Source organism: Hyperolius riggenbachi, chromosome 7 (assembly GCF_040937935.1).
Source record: "Hyperolius riggenbachi isolate aHypRig1 chromosome 7, aHypRig1.pri, whole genome shotgun sequence".
Classification (NCBI taxonomy): Eukaryota; Metazoa; Chordata; class Amphibia; order Anura; family Hyperoliidae; genus Hyperolius; species Hyperolius riggenbachi.
In genome coordinates, this window is record NC_090652.1 from 225,191,567 (window position 1) to 225,209,737 (window position 18,171).

The window sequence follows — 18,171 nt, forward strand, 5'->3', positions numbered from 1 at the left end:
GAAGTACAAGACTTCCCCAGTACACACGGCTGGGGTACAAGTGAGAGCAAAAAAGTGTGAGGTTACAGATGACTTCCTCTAGCTGTGAGTAAGCCATCAGTTTGGCGAATCACGATAGCGGAGGTAGGGATAGGTAGGTAGCGATAGGTAGGGGTCCACGGAGCGGTACTCTTCTCTGGCTGGGTTCTCTTCTTTCTTTTTTTTTCCTGTGTCATCTGCAACCTCACACTTTTTTGCTCTCACTTGTACCCCAGTCGTGTGTACTGGTCTTGCACTACTTACTTGGCTCTTCACGCTACATTATAAATGTTGTGGTCACTCTTTTCTATATTGCCTTTTACATATTCTGCACATGCACTTTAATCTATATCATCTATTAGTATTTTTTATTCCCTTACAACACTTTAAATTGTGTAATCTGCATATTATTGTATGAAATGTAGGATTGTTACCCTATATGGCACCTATTGCACTTTATGAATCCTTCATATGTACCCTGTGATGAATTTACTATATGGGATTATTCATATCTCCTTTGATTATTGTTTTTAATTGATTGTTCAATAAATGATAGATTGATAACTTGCCCTTTCCAGTTTGGTGCGGCATTCGAGGTTCTTCTTTCGTTGTAGTAGAACACACTATTATCTAAATCCTTATTAGATAAGTCACGGCATAAAGTGATTGTGGAGACTGTAAGTACCCAGTTATCACTGCATGGGAATATGGCTTGAATCACACTCTGAGCTGCATTTAGGACAATTATTCTCGAGTTTAGTACGGGGTCAGTGTTCATTTTTTAATGGTGATGGCCTATTGCCATTTATGCATGGCCTGATCTGAAGGATTGTACCTGGATGTGGTCTAGAGGAGCTTTATGGAATAACACTTCTGTCACCTGGGCGTTAATCTTTTATCTTTAGTTTCATTTGGATCAATAAGCCTACTGCCTTTTTATACATGGTTCAGGGTTCCAGTGACTTTCTTTATTAGTCTGTGTTTTAAAGTCTATGCTTATTGCTTATGGACTAGGTGTGTTTGAGGATTGGATATTTTTGGATTTTGTCACATGCAAAAGTTTTGAGGAGTAGCCATGATTTCCTAGCTAACAATTAAGGCCTGGAACCCATTACAAAGCGCTATCACTAATCGCAATCGCTTCCGTTTTTAATGAATGTTTTGTAAGCGATTTCATGAGCGTTTTCTGGGGATTTTGGTAGCGATTTTAAAAAGTGTAAGCGTTTTGCCAGTGATTGTGCAGCGATTAGCGATTTTAATTCTGATTGGTCCTTTCAATTCATTTTATTTTTTTTACAGTGTGCAACAATTTGAAAACGCTTGCAAAATTGCTCTGTATAGAGATTCATGAGCGAGTATGCCAGCGTTTATTTACTTTACATTGCAGAAGCGCTAACGCAAAACCCTAATGCTCAAAAATGCTGCATGTCCAGCGTTTGCAATGTTGCTAATCGCAATCGCTCATCCATTAACATTAGCAGAGCGTTTAGGAAAATCGCTCACTCCCTAAACGCTCAACAAATCACTCTTGTGAGTTCCAGCCATATTATTAATATGGACCACACCTTTTTTAGTTGCTTATTTTTAGGTCAGAAAAAAATTCTGACTTTTAACATGAACTTGTGCATGTCATGTGACATGCATGGTGTTACTGAACGCTGCCAGTTAGCTGCATGTAATTGCAGCCAAATGGCACTTGTAGCTGACAAAAGGAGCTGAACTGCTCGACAAATGAGCAGTTCAGCTGTCCCAGGGAAAGAGGGTTGAGAGGGAACTCCAGTGAAAAAAAATTAATAAAAAGGGCTTAATTTTTACAATAACTATGTATAAATGATTTGGTCTGTTTGCTCATTGTAAAATCTTTCCTCTCCCTGATTTACATTTAGACATTTATCACATGGTGACATTTTTATTGCTGGCAGGTGATGTCACTGGAAGGAGATTTTTTTTTTAGCAGTTGGAAACAACTGTTATTTCCCACAATGTAACAAGGCTCCCCCCAGTGTGATGTCAGGACCTCAGTGCTGTGAGGCGCTGACATCCCACTGTAGGAGGGGTTTCTCCACAAAATCAGCCATAAAGACCCCTCTGATGATCTGTTTGAGAAAAGGAATAGATTCTTCATACGGTTTCTCTTTAAAGGTTGTAGGATACATTTAATAATGTCCATTTACTTTAATGGTCAAAGTACCTAAGGTTTAAAAGTCTAGCTGAACCCAAAACTGAACAAAGCAAATTCTCATGGGGTGGAGCTTGGAAACAGCACCTGCAGATGCATGACCAGTGCTCCCTGCATATGATGTGGTGCAATCAGAAATATGTCTGAATAGGGGTGCAGGTAAGCATATAAACAGGGCTGTGGAGTCGGAGCTATATTGGGTGCCTGGAGTCGGAGTCAGGAAAAATTTTTTAGACTCGTAATGAATTTAAACTGTGATTAAAATAGAAAATATGATAAAATGTTCTATTTCTCAAATTGTCATCATAAATAATTTATATATACAGTAATATCTGTGCTTAGTCCACAAAAATAAAATAAACCAATCAAAATTAGTTACTTGTGCTGCTTCAATAGCAGTCCCTGTATTTTTAAAGTCAGATATAAATATCTGATTGTGACTGTAAAGTATACTGTATATGATGTGTACACAGGAACCTGTTGTATATGTTACGGCCAGAACCCGAAGTTTGGCCCCTTCCAGTTCTGGCCAGCCACTTCGGGTTCTGGCCGGCCAATGTGCGAAGTGGCCGCTGCGCTGCGGCCAATGTGAGAAATGGATTGATTCCTGTGACATTAAGGTATCTTCTGGCCGCAGCGCAGCGGCCAAACGTATAACAACTTACCGTATTTTTCGGACTATAAGACGCTCCGGACCATAAGACGCACCCAGGTTTAGAGGGCAAAAACCAGGGAAAAAAAATATATAGCAAACCTGGTGTGTCTATGGTCCAGGGGCATCTTGTGGATGTTCTCATAGCAATTATTATAGCCCTCCTGTACTTTGTGCGTCTCCCTGTGTCCTCCTATGCCCCTTGTGTCTTCCTGTGTCCCTATCTGTCCCCCTGTATCCTACTCTGTTTGTGCCCCTGTATCCTATGTTTGTCCCCCTATGTGCTATGCTTGTTCCTCTGTTTGTCCCTGTGTGCTATGCTTGTCCTGTCGTGCCCATGGCTTGTCTAACTGTGTCCTCTGTTTGTCCCCCTGTGTGCTATGTTTGCCCTGTTGTGACCTCTGCTTGTCCCTCTGTGTCCTCAGCTTGTCCCCCTATGTGCTAGGCTTGTCCTTTTTGTGTAATCTGTGTGTCCCTAGCTTGTCCTGTTGTGTCCTCAGCTATCACCCCCTCCCCCCGGGGGCATTGCCCGAGTGTTATGTAGTTATTGGCAGCCATGTGTCACCGCCCCCCGCATTGTAATTAGCTACATCAGTATAATCTGATTGGCCCCCCGCTGTGTAGTTAGCCGCTGCCATGAATACCTGATTGTCCCCGGGCCTGCAGTGTAATTCGCCGCATCAGCATAATCCAATGCGCCCCGCTGTGTAATTAGCAGCCATATCTCACCCGATCTCGGGAAGTCCACGCTGCTTAGAAACCCCCGCTGTGTAGTTAGCCGCTGCCATGGATAACCTGATTGTCCCCGGGCAGGCAGTGTAATTCGCCGCATCAGCGTAATCCAATGCGCCCCGCTGTGTAATTAGCAGCCATATCTCACCCCATCTCGGGAAGTCCGCGCTGCTTAGAGACCTCTCATATACGTCATTCTTTCCTCTAGTGCCGGCCGCCTGTAATGACGCAACATGAAAAGCCGGCACTAGGGGAAAGAATGACGTATATGAGAGGTCTCTAAGCAGCGCGGACTTCCCGAGATGGGGTGAGATATGGCTGCTAATTACACAGCGGGGCGCATTGGATTACGCTGATGCGGCGAATTACACTGCAGGCCCGGGGACAATCAGGTATTCATGGCAGCGGCTAACTACACAGCGGGGGCCAATCAGATTATACTGATGTAGCTAATTACAATGCGGGGGGCGGTGACACATGGCTGCCGATAACTACATAACACCCGGGCAGTGGGATTAAACAAACCGGGACTCCCTGTATTCGGACTATAAGACGCAGTGACTTTTTCCCCCCACTTTTGGGGGAGAAAAAGTGCGTCTTATAGTCCGAAAAATACGGTAGTTAATTTAATGCAATTAAGCCGGCGGCAATGTAACAATTCAAATCGCCGGCTTTTTCTCTGCCTCTCTCCTCCCCCCGCCTCTCTCTCCTCCCCCCCGCGCCTCTCGCTCTCCTATGGGCAGCCGGCGGGGTCGTTCGTCGCGGCAGGCTTCCCTGCCGCTCTTGCAGAGCGGGTGCTGGCAGAAGCAATGTCTGCAGCCTCCCCGCTCTGCTTTCCTGTTTCCTGGTGCGACGAACGACTCTCGTGGACACGCATGTCCCCGCCGGCTGCCCATAAGAGAAGGAGGAGAGAGACGCGGGGGGGGGGGGGGGGGAGGCAGACCAAAAGCCGGCGGCTTGAATTGTTGCATTGCCGCCGACTTAATTGCATTAAATTACCTAAGTTGTTATACGTTTGGCCGCTGCGCTGCGGCCAGAAGATACCTTAATGTCACAGGAATCAATCCATTTCTCACATTGGCCGCAGCGCAGCGGCCACTTTGCACATTGGCCGGCCAGAACCCGAAGTGGCCGGCCAGAACTAGAAGTGGCCAAACTTCGGGTTCTGGCCGTAACATATATACTAAATAACATCTATGCTGTAAGAATAAAGCCTGATGTGTAGCCATGTCACTAATAGAGATGGTCAATGAGATGGAAATAATTCTGTGTTGATGCTGATTTATGCAAATGTATGCATTTTCTTTGCTGATGAAATCAAATAATTTGATGTGGTAAAATTTGGTTTGGTGACTACGAATTAAAGGGTACCTGAGACGGATGAAAAGAAAAGTTTTATACATACCTGGGGCTTCCTTTAGTCCCTCGCTGTCCACCTCCACCACCTGGATCTTCTGCTATGAGTCCCGTTAATTCAGCCAGTCAGCGCAGTCTGCCCACGTGCTGTACCTACAGCCAGGAAGCAAGGAGCATTCTGCACCTGCGCAATAGTGCTGCGCAGGTATAGTACGCTCCCGGCAGCGGAGTGTGTGCATGCTCACTACGCCAGACTGGCTCAAGTACCTGGACCCATAGCAGAAGATCCAGGTGCTGGAGGAGGACAGCGAGGGACTGATTAGCCTGAAGGGGGCTGGAGGAAGCCCCAGGTATGTATAAAACTTTAATTTCACATGTCTCAGGTTTACTTTGTTAAACAGTAGTACTATACTCTACATATGCACTCTCCACAGAGCTGCCGGGAATCCACTGAGAATGTTGTGCACATTGAGCACAGAGGTGTTGTCTATCACCCATAAACCTGGTTCAGATTGTGCATGAAGAATGTGTAATAGAGGAAGAATCTCCTTATTCCTCTGCAGAGCACCTGCACATCACTCTTACATGTACCCACAGTTACATTGCCTAGGGCCTGATAGATGTTCTTTGTTCCAGTCTGTACCTTTTACAAGTACTCTTGCCAAGGAGTAGTTTTAGTCTATGACTAAAGGGAATAAATATGGCAGTCTCCATATCCTTCTCACTTCAGTTGTCTTTTAAAATTCCTAAGCGTTGGCAGTTAAGAGACTAATTTCATGTTATATACTTTTAATCAACAAGATTGTAATATGCAAATTAGAGGAGTCGGAGTCGGTGGAATCCTAAACTGAGGAGTCTGAGTCTGAGATTTTTGTACCGACTCCACAGCCCTGCATATAACTATAACAAGGATCTCTAAATTGGCAAATGCAGTGCCAAAAAAAAGGGCCCGATTCACAACAGTTGTTTATCGGACCATAACAGACCTGATCCTAATGAATGTGAACATATTCTATGTTAATCAATAGGGTCCGTTCACATTGCGCCATTGCAACGGATGCGTTCGACCTGTTCTGATGAACGGACCGCAAATTTGGGGAGGGAGCATTTTTCTCCAGACTGACGGACGCGTTGCTATCACGACTAACAGAATGAAGGGTCACGGATTAAAAACTTGTCCGTTTCTCTGATCCGTTTTTACACTGATCAGTTTTTGATCCATCCATTGTGAACCGGCTCGAATTCTTACAATTTACTGTGAACATACTTTTTTTTCAACATCTTCAGTTTGGGATATAAATAGACTTTAAAGTGAAACTCTACTCTTGCAAAATGTTTCCTATAATCATTTAGCAGTACTGCACAAATGTTTTTTCAATTTACCGTTCCAATTCAGTTTTCAGCCAGGTATCATTGTCTAAAACTGATGCCACTACTCATATACTGTGTATGCACAGGTCCCCACGTGTCCTGAAGAGGCGTGTATACCACATGAAAGAGCTGTAGACCAGGGGCGTTTTTTTTTTTTTTAAAACCTGTTTGTCGTGGCTAATAAAAGAAGATTTGTATAGAGAGTGCCGTAGTCTGTCTTGTCTTTTGGTCCACATATAAGCACAGGTGTCACTAGTTGTATAGCTTGGGATCTGCAGTTTGTGTTATATAGTAGGGACTGCCCAGGTATCTCCTGCATGAGTAATCCGCTACACAAAGCAAGAGCTTGCTATTTTCCACTTCTACTCTCATTGAGTGAGCAACATACTCCTGACCTTTCAGTCTCTGTGTATTAAACAAGATATATGCACTGGATACCTTTGTGCTTAGAATCAGTTTATGCTTTTGAAGTAATATTAATCATTAATTCTAATAATTTCTAGAGCTAAACTTAAGTAACTGTTCATTTTGCATCAAATGCAGAATTTCACTTTAAAGAGGAACTCCAGTGAAAATAATGTAGTAAAAAAAAGTGCTTCATTTTACCATAATTATGTATAAATGATTTAGTCAGTGTTTGCTCATTGTAAAATCTTTCCTCTCCCCGATTTACATTCTGACATTTATTACATGGTGACATTTTTACTGTGGGCAGGTTATGTAGCTGCTACTAGCTGTTTTGGCTGTTAGAGACAGCTGTAAACAGCTATTTCCTGTCTGTGAACATTGTTACATTGTGGCAGTTTGCCCAGAGTACCACGGTCCCAGAGCTTCTTGTGGAAGGGGTTTCAGCACAAAATCAGTCATACAGCGCCCCCTGATGGTCTGTTTGTGAAAAGCATTATATTTCTCACGTAAAAGGGGGTATCAGCTACTGATTGGGATAAAGTTCAATTCTAGGTTGGAGTTTCTCTTTAAGTAAGTTTTTTAAATATAGGTTTGAAGTAAAAAGTAGCCTTTCGTTGCCTAATATTTTAATGTGTCAGTACAAAATGTTGTGAAATTAGACCTTTTAAGTGGTAACTGGAAAACTTTTCATGACGACTTTCATGTTCACGATATCTTAAAGGGAACCTTAACTGAACGGGGGGTATAGAGTTTTACTTACCTGGGGCTATTACCAGCCCCCTGCAGCAGTCCTGTGCCCTCGGCGCCGCTCTGGAATTCTCTGGTCCCCCGCTGTCACTTAGTTTCGTTTTTGACGATTCACCAGTCGCCGGCCGCCATGCATATTATTGGACGCATTCACCAATGCAATTAGCGCTATTGCGGACCGCAACGCGTACAAAAATAGGCGTTGCCGCATATCTACGCATTGCGGTCCGCAATAGCGCTAATTGCATTGGTGAATGCGTCCAATAATACGCATGGCGGCCGGCGACTGGTGAGTCGTCAAAAACGAAACTAAGTGACAGCGGGGGACCAGAGGATTCCAGAGCGGCGCCGAGGGCACAGGACTGCTGCAGGGGGCTGGTAATAGCCCCAGGTAAGTAAAACTCTATACCCCCCCATTCAGTTAAGGTTCCCTTTAAGTTTTGCAACCTACATATTGTAATTCTATTCACTTAGTACAGAAGCATTTTCTTTTACAGCAGTAAACTTATAATGCTCTTTTTTTCAGACTTGGCAATGGGTCTCTCTGTACAGTATTTTTTATACTTTTGCCAGCAGAAGGATAATTCCTCCTTGCTGCAGAAAGTATTCCCTACACACAGCAAGAGCCTTTACTATTCGTTTTATCACTTGGACTATTCCATTTACAGCAAACTTGGTACCTACCTTTGTGTTATACTTGTGTTTTATAGGCACCTAAAAACAATGTAATCAAGCAAATATGATTGCCATGAATCCATTATGTAGAGAGACAAACTGAATACATGGAATTTTTGTCAGCAAAAGTGGAGTTTTTGCTCATTATAGTTTTTTCCCTGTGACTGTACTGAATTTTGTGTCTAAGTATTAAAGATAAGCTACATACATTTTGAGTAAGTGTAAGGATCCTGCAGTAGTAACTAGTGACCAAACCACCCAACTTTACTGAGAGCAGCGTGTGGATGTCTGGGAATGTGGCAGATTTCTGCAGAGAGCTGTTTAGATGACAGCTTTCCCTCCATTTTTCCTCTCAGTAAATGTACTCACTGTTGGCATCTTGTGATCGTTTAATGCTTGTAAAGTGATATTTTGTACCACATCCTGCCCCAGTGAATCTGTATTGTTGAATTTCTGACATGGTGGGTGACGAGTCGTGTTGCACTTTGAAGCGGATGTATACGGCAGGAGTGAAATTTGTACCTGTATATGTCCCCTGTCAGCCATCTATATGCCTGCTGTCTGGCTGCTCTTATGAAGTGTATACGGAAACTGTCATCATTGTGCCTCAAACGATCTCACTGGGGTAAGGTTAGTGCTGCAAGAATGGGATTTGCAGTGTAGGAATTTATAAACACGCATGGGGTGGAAAATCTGTTATACTTGGTAGAAGCTGAATTTTGTTTTAATGTTAATAATGTGTTACATTATGCACACACCTAGCTTGTTGCTGTAGTTAAATGGTGTATATTTAAGGACCACTTTGCTTTTTGTTTATTTATAAGATGTACATTTCTCTCAGGATAAATTGCACCATAAATTATATTTTTTTTCCTATGTTGCTGTCGCTTACAGTAAACAGTAAAAATCTGACAGGTTTCATCTGACTAGTCTATCTCCTCATGGGGGATTTTTAGTATTTCCTTTACTGTTTGCAAAATCATTCTATGGGAAGGATCTATATACTGTAAGGATGTTGGCGGCCTCCCTACTTGCTTGTACCCTGTTTTGGAAATTGGACTGAATAACTACCATGCATTAAGGGCTTTTGAAAGTAAAGAAAACCCTGAGAATCCCACATAGAATAGTCCAAATCCTGTCAGATCTTAGATTTTATTGTCTTTTGTAAGTAACAGGGAAATAGGAAAAAAGTCATTTGCAGCGCATTTTACTCAGGAACAAATGTAAATTTAAATTTAAAATGTATTCACGATCGTGATCCTTTAAGCTAGGTTTTACCTCATGAATAATCCAAATTTTAATATAATTGGGCAGGAGGGTCAAACAGAGGAGGTCTGGAGTCAGAATTCGTATGCTTATGAATTGAAAACAGATCTTGTCTGTGTTTGGAACACTTGGGAAATGGATAAAAGTTTTTCATGTGGCTGATTTTATTTTAGTTTCAGCATTTTGAATGGATCTGTCATCCCTTGCTTAGTTCTCATCTCTTTGGCATGTATAAATGTGCCTGTGTTTGTTTATGGGTGTGTTTGTGTGTATCCATGGATGTACAGTAGAGTTGCGCATGAATAGCATGGCCGCATCACAGAGTTCGGTATAACTTGGTGATCTGAGGTTATATAGGTCAGGTAAGGATCTTGAAGACTGGATGGAGTGTGTTCCTTATTGAGTGTCACAAAGATTGGTGTTCTCCCCGTTCCTACTGCCCTCAGAGATACAATATGTCTGTCATTGTGCAATGTGACGTTCCAGGCCTGCAGGGGGAGGAGAGGGCGGGGGAGGGCTGAAAAAGGTAGCAGGGCAGAGTATCATTATCAGGCGTAATTGATAAATAATATCCCTCATAAATACTGCCAGTCCTTCAATTAGTTTTCTGTAAAGTTCGGGATGGGGAAGTGATGGCCTGTCAAAGTGACAATGGATGACAAAAATTAATAAATTGCCTTCTAAATAGCGTGGACACTTAAGAAAAATTGGGCAGCCAATTTAGCCCAGCGGGAGGTGGGGGGCCGGGGGCTGCTTCTCGTTTTTATTTTGTGCTCTTGTCGGGCCTCTAATGTTGTCTGGGCTTTATTAATGATAACGGAGCCTCCGCTGCCGCTTATGTTGCTACGGGCAACTTTGTTCATTAAAATTAAAGCCGGCGTTTAATCCCATTAGTTGCTCTCTGGGTAGCTCCTGTCGCTGGCAGTATACAAGGGGGGGGGGAGTACATGGGGCTCTGCCCTGCGGATGGAAGGGTCGGAAGAGAATCCAATACACCTTTTATATCCTTCTCTATTCACCTTAACAAACTACGTACGCATTTCACAATTAGCGGATTGCCTTCTGCGATCCCCCTAATTCCTGCCACGCGCCGGCACGCAAGGAGTTAATCACCCTTTCTGCCTCTTATTGAGTGATTTTAATTAGTGTAGTGGTTTGAGAAGCAGGAGTTGGCAATGATCCCCTGGTATTCCAGGGCTGTCTGTAAATAAATTGCATCACGCGCTCTCAAGGAGAATCACTGAAGTCAGAAGCGCTCGTTATAGGGACGTGGGAGTTTTGTGTTTATTTGCTCATGTTAATTGCTGCCCAACAGTTATCGGTGCAGAAATGAGCGCACGTGAAGGCGCAAGGCCAGGAGCCGTGATACAAATTGGGTTTGGCACTCTGCTTTTGCATTTAGAGGTTGAAAACGAAAATCCAGGTTACATGAGAAAAGACGTGAAAAATCACAGTGCGCTCAGACTTGTCTGTACGACACTTTGTGAGAGAGAGCGCCCATGAAACCCCTCCACTTACTTATAAATGCGTCTGTCCTTGTTTTCCATTTGTATTTGCTAATAACAATGTGAGATAATGTGCGCTCTGTGGAGATGCAGAGAGAGATGAATGACAGCATCAGACTCATTGTGTCAGAGCAGAGGATGGGGGGGGGATATGAAGAGATGCCGAGGCAGCAGCCACCTCCGGGATGAGCATCCAGAGACCCTAGTTGGTCAGAGATCCACATAATAAAGCTCAGTGAATTAATAAACAATAATATATATGATTTAGTATCCTTCACCCCAGTGGTTGATGCTTGGCGCCATAAGCAACCGTAACCCCCAAAGTAATTTGCCTTGTGTTTTGGCAGGCAAGTAGTTAACGACTACACGAGCGGCTCCTGTTATAGATTGCATGCTGCAGCCTCGTGAGCTGCGTGGTATCAATCTGAGCTCCGGTATAATGTTCATGTTCCAGGCGCCGGAGCTGTCATGTGTAAGGAGCTGTGAAGATGTATATTTTGAGGAGCGAAAAAAGAGCAGACCCTGCTTTTTATCCTGCCACCCTTTAATTGTTGACTAAAATCTAATAACTGTTGTGCTAAATGAGCCATTAAATGTCCTTCTCGTAAAACATTGTGTATCAAATGATTTTAATGTTAGAAGCATAATGTCACTTTCATCTTCATGACAAGAGGCAGATAGCTGGGAACGAGGAGACAGAGAATTAATGATGAGGGAAGCAGGAGCCGGAGCTGCTATCCTGCACACAGCCACAACAGGGATACAGAGAGAAATTCAGGACCATGGACAGGGTTTAACCTCTTGGGGTTCAAAAACAGTTAGATGGATCGGAGATCTGGGTAGGAATGAGACAAATACCTCGGGAGGGAGAATGTATTCTATGAACTACTTTACGCAAACAATTTAAAATGTAAAGCAGGTTTCAAATACAGGGTGTTACTTAGTTTACGCCTAGAATGTGTTCCAAGCGGGTCTTGTGTGAATTACAAATTAAACCAGTGCCCCACCGAAAATCTCAAATATTTGCCATTGTTGTGTTGTCTATTTTTATCTCTTAAAAGACCACTATCGCGAAAAATGTAGGCAGTTAAAATCTAACAGAACTGACAGGTTTTGGGCCAGTACATCTCTTCATGGGGGATTCTCTGGGTTCTTTTTTTGTTTTCAACAGTATTTCCTGAACAACAGTTTAACTGTCAATTAGTAAGACAACAGACAAGCTCCCTAATCACATGCACACTATTTTGTCAGTTAGACTTGGTAACTGCTGTTCAGGAAATGCTGTTGAAAACTAAGGGCCCGTTTCCACTACTAAGTGATGCGAATGCAGCTACCTAGCCGCATCGCATCACTTCCGTTGCCGGCCGCATCACTTCCGCATCTCCCGATGCGGAAGTGTATTAGAGGAGATGGGACGCGGCTGTGAACGGACGCGACCGTGCGAGAATCTGCGATTTTCGGATCGCGCCGCTCCGCACAACATGCACGCAAACTCTTCCATTGTAGTGCATGTGTTTCAGGACACATGCGGGGCAATGCAGCTATGTAGCCGCATCGCACCGCTCCTAGTGGAAACGGGCCCTAAGAAAACCCTGAGATTCCCCTTTGAGGAGATGGTCCAAATCCTGTTGGTTCTGTCAGATTTTAACCTCCTACTTTTTTCATGATAGTGGTCCTTTAAAGAGAAACTCCGACCAAGAATTGAACTTTATCCCAATCAGTAGCTGATGCTCCCTTTTACATGAGAAATCTATTCCTTTTCACAAACACACCATCAGGGGGCGCTGTATGGCTGATATTGTAGTGAAACCCCTCCCACAAAGAAATTCTGAGTACCTACTCTTGGCAGTTTCCTGTCTATGAACCTTGCTGCATTGTGGGAAATAGCTTTTTACAGCTGTACTGCCAAAAAACATGCAGCAGCTACATCACCTGCCCACAGTAAAAATGTCACCATGTAATACATGTCAGAATGTAAATCAGGGATTTAAAACATTTTACAATGGGCAAACACTGACTAAATCATTTATACATAATTATTGTAAAAATGAATCACTTTTTTTTTATTACATTATTTTCACTGGAGTTCCTCTTTAAAGCCAATCTAAAGTTAAAAACTACTTCAATTTCAGCTCTAGCTCAAAACTGTCACCTAACCACAAGCCTCCTGCCCCTCATTATTTTTCTGTAAGTAGTGGTGTTTGCAACCATATTCACCACAACAGCAACTGACATACCATGCTCAAGATGGCAGCCAATTCAGTTTCTACATGTCTTTAGGTTTCATAGACTAACATCAGGCAGCATGCATGTGGCATGTGTTTTCATCCCCCCTCCATAGCAATAGAATGTGTGCAAAGGCTGTTGCCTAGCACAGCATCTATACAGTTCTTAGCCACAAACTCGAGGGATCCAGTCCCAAACCCTGTGGGCAACAATCAGTAGTGCCTATGTGCACAGTTTACTTTTCATCTCTGCTTGCTACTGGTATGGTTAAGAAGGTTACATCCACTGTTGGTGGAAGTGATGGTGTGCATGAGGAGGGTGGATTTGGGTAGGAGGTTTGATTGTGAAAAATATGTCTAGTGCTGATGTACTGTTTAAAGAGAACCAGAGGTGTGTTTAAACAATGTTATCTGCATACAGAGGCTGGATCTGCCTATACAGCCCAGCCTCTGTTGCTATCCCAAACCCCCCTAAGGTCCCCCTGCACTCTGCAATCCCTCATAAATCACAGCCGTGCTGTGAGGCTGTGTTTACATCTGTAGTGTCAGTCTCAGCTGCTCCCCCACCTCCTGCATAGCTCCGGTCCCTGCCCCTGTCCCTTCCCTCCAATCAGCAGGGAGGGAAGGGATGCAGGCGGGGACTGGAGTTCTGCAGGAGGCGGGGAGAGCAGCAGACTGACACTATAGAGATAAACACAGCCAGCTCTGACAAGCTGTTTGTCAGCAGCGCTGGCTGTGATTTATGAGGGATTGCAGAGTGCAGGGGACCTTAGGGGGTTTTTGGATAGCAACAGACGCTGGGCTGTATAGGCAGATCCAGCCTCTGTATGCAGATAACATTCTTCAAACCCACCTCGGGTTCTCTTTAAAGACACCACCCCAATGAGTTCGACTATGCAGTTTGCGGTCTTGTTTGAAAAGCTTTTTCTGGCAAAGTGTACTTCGAAATCTCAATTATTGTATGTGTATATGCACTGATATTCACTTATTAGGTGATGTATGAGTCAGGTGATGAGAGCACTGAACAATGTGTTTCCTAATGATAAGGCTCTTCCATGCATGGATAACTTTGTAGTGGGTTCCTACCTCTACAAAACTGGCTGTTCTCACTGTATTCAGCCTTGAGAAGTGCTGGTGCTTGGCTGCACTTGCCAGTGTGGAAGCCCATCCACTTCTGCTCCTCCCTAGCCTCCACCTGCCCACTGCCACATCTCTTCCACTCTATCCATGCCCCTTTTCCATCCCCTGATGATAACACTGACCTGCCTCTGCACCAGTACTGAAGCCAGACAATTGTCAGATGGAGAGGGAGTGGGAACAATTTCTGTAAATATTTGTGGACCGCTGATGTAGTAAATCAAGCTCTCACACTGCAAACAACACTGGTGTGCTGACCTGGCTCAATACATGTGTATGTTATGCCGGGTGGTCGAGGTTGTTTTTGGACATAGACAAACCAGGCATGTGCCTGGGGTGACACCCTCAGGAGGGGGCACCACACAGCTTTACACACTGTGCTCTATAGAATTCTTATAGACAATTTGCCAACATAACAATGATATGGCAATGTGCTAATTAAGTTTTAATTGTTTGTTGTTGGCAAAACTAATGAATGTATGCTATGGTATTTCCTAAGATGGGAAATGGGGGTGTTAAAGTGTCTAGTCTGGGCACCAAGATGCACAGAAACAGTCCTGCCGGTAGTACGGCTTGCCCCCTAGCTCATGCACATGGGACATCTATGAAAGGTGTGCCACTCTGACCCACTTTTTTTTTACTTGCCTATTTTCAGTTTAAGATCATGTTTGTTTTATAGAAATTAACACTGTCCTCTCCAAATGCGCAATGACAAACAGTATTCCATGCCTCTCACTTATTTGCTGCTGATCTTCTACTTGCTGTATCTCTCTCTCTCTCCCCCCTCAGCTGTAGCCCAACAGCTTGCCTATGCAGTGCTTGTTCTAACAGCTATCATCCTAATGATCAGTTAATGATAGTTTAGGACAGCCGAGATTGATAGTCTGCAGTAGCTATAGATCAAGACAAGCGGAGTTAATGATCATACAGCACAGTATGCAGGGAGGCTGGCATGTATGCTCTAGGGTTGTGAAACTTTTGGCGAGTGTTCCCTTGTGATACTTCTATGCAAGCCTATAAGACTGTGATCTGCCTGGCACAGAAAAGTGAGCATGACAACTGAATATCACCTACCACTCAAAGTTTAATATACCTATCTTATACAGACATTCCTACTATAGTCTATGGCCCATTTTTGTGAATAGTTAGTTAACGTAGTGGCTGGATAGAGTACTGGTTAAGGGCTCTGCCTTTGACATGGGACACCAGGGTTCGAATCCTTGCTAGGTCAAGTTCCTATTCAGTATGGAGTTCGAGGCAAGACTCCCTAACACTGCAGGGTGGCCTCTTGAGCGCGTCCCAGTTGCTGCAGCTCTTGAGCGCTTTGAGTCCGACAGGAGAAAAGCGCTATACAAATGTTCAGATTATTATTATTATTATAACATACCTGTTTGTTTTGGGGATGGGGGAAACCTGAGTGCCCAGAGCAGACCCAGGTAAACACAAACAGAATATAGCATCTCCTTGTAAATAATTCTCTGGCTGGAAGTTGAACCTGGGACTCGAGTTCTGCATGGCGAGAGTGCTGGCTACCCCAATGAGTTTTTTCTCTTAAAATCTCAAAATATGCATAATGTGAATAGCTCAAGTCACACACTGCAAGTAATCCAGGATTAAGGAAAAGACAGGCAAGACTATGATATATGATGTGAAAAGATGTGATTGTCCTATAGACTCTGTGCTACATTTCCCAGTGTGCCAAAAACAGGTTGTGAAAATATGTATAATTAAACCTGCCTGGCGTTCTATTAAGATCGCCAGGCAGGCTGCGGGAGGGTTTTTTTTTAATAAAAAAAAAACTATTTCATGCAGCCAACTGAAAGTTGGCTGCATGAAAGCCCACTAGAGGGCGCTCCGGAGGCGATCTTCCGATCGCCTCCGGCGCCCAGAATAAACAAGGAAGGCCGCAATGAGCGGCCTTCCTTGTTTTGCTTATATCGTCGCCATAGCGACGAGCGGAGTGACGTCATCGACGTCAGCCGACGTCGTGACGTCAGCCGCCTCCGATCCAGCCCTTAGCGCTGGCCGGAACTTTTTGTTCCGGCTGCGCAGGGCTCAGGCGGCTAGGGGGGCCCTCTTTCGCCGCTGCTCGCGGCGAATCGCCGCAGAGCGGCGGCGATCAGGCAGCACACGCGGCTGGCAAAGTGCCGGCTGCGTGTGCTGCTTTTTATTTCAGCCAAATCGGCCCAGCAGGGCCTGAGCGGCAGCCTCCGGCGGTACTGGACGAGCTGAGCTCGTCCAGACCGCCCAGCAGGTTAAATGGTAATGGGTATCGCAAGGAAATGGTGAGAGCTGTTCTATGTAAATGCCAGGAACATTGCACTACATTCCCTTGCCAGCAGCCCTGTCCGGTGTGGCAATCAATGGAATGTATTACATACAGTCCCAGCTTTCAGTCACAAGTCCTCGTGCCCATAAGCAGTTTTTTTCTTTTTTCTTTTCAGCTTTTAGCAAGCCTTAGGGGCTCATTCACACTTAAAAGCGCAAAACTTTAGCGCTTAGCGCTACCATTTTGCACGGGTTATATTGTCGCAATCTCTATGGATACATTCACACTGCATCGTTTGCGATTGTGATCAATTGTAAACGCACTGCATGCAGCGTCTTGGGGGCGATCGGGCCGTGATTCTCATTCTATTGAACGGGAATTACAAGCGCAAATCGCAAGATTCCACCTGCTGAAGCGCCAAGTGTGAATCAGCCCTAACACACTTTGCGATTGCCGGTAATGGCGAAACGCCAGCGATCAGCTGCAATCGCGGCAGTGAGATCACTGCCATAGGGCTACAACTGCACTAGTGCTTCGTGATTAGCATGAAATACCCACTAAATGCACTAGTGTGAATAAGCCCTTACAAGTAGTTATATGTGTAGGTATGAAGGTAAGTAAATGGTCCGCTGTAGCATGTAAATAGAATTCAGCATTAGTTTTAAGCCTGAGACTTGGTTCTCATGGGGTGACACTAAACGTTTTTCTGCAACTGAGCAGTATTTGGCCTCAGTTCCCGTTGTTCCATCGTCTCATCACTTTTTGAGCCACATGGGGACACGAAACTGATGAACAAAACCGACGCAGGACGCTACATGCAGCGTCTCAGAAATTGAATTTGGCCGTAACTGTTTGTCAACAATCGACTGTAAATGCTGCCATTCATCTCAATGTGGGGTGCATTTAATTCCAGCGTTTAACAGACCTAAAACCGTCACCTGAACTGATCGGTCATGAATGGATCGGGACAGTCTCATGTCTAGGTAGATGTCTACCACTCTGTGTCTAAGGTGGCCACTCACCATACAATTTTTTTAAATTTATTTCAGTTCAAGAATTACAATCAATTTTTCTAATTGATTGTATCCTTTTAAAAAAATCTGACCAATGTACCACAATGTGTTCAATTACTCCCCAATTATGAAAAAAATGAAAAAAATGCTTGGGTCTGTACATTAATAAATTGACAATCTACCCTACACCGTTCAATTGTCCTAAAAGTTGATCAGAAAACTCCCGATCGACTATATTGGGAAAAAAATGGGTAATACGATCGATTACTCACTCAGATGAAAAAAAACAAGGTTTCATTTTTTGGTTTTACCGAATTGCTGTAAAATTGAATTATTTTATTGTATCTTGTGTGGCCACCTTAAGATGCTGCTTTATGGAATAGCAGCATGTCTTTATGACCATGTGCTACTCTATTCCCTCTTGTTGAGAGACTTTCACTCTACTGCTCTACATTTCCCTCTTTTCTCCATAGTGCACTACTTGGTTAAACCAAACATTCTTATTGTTATTTTCATAGCACAGAAATCTTCTGCAGGGAATTATAGACCACATCATTATGGAAAGAACTGCCCCGTCAGAGAAGCTCACAATCTAATTATCTGTGGAAGCATCATTGG

General features: G+C 43.9%; 1 protein-coding gene across 8 annotated transcripts in view; it reads left to right on the forward strand.

Moving 5' to 3' along the window:
* AGAP1 (ArfGAP with GTPase domain, ankyrin repeat and PH domain 1) overlaps nt 1-18,171 on the forward strand; it is a 589,384-nt gene that overhangs the window by 417,139 nt on the left and 154,074 nt on the right. The gene's annotated exons all lie outside the window — the stretch shown is intronic.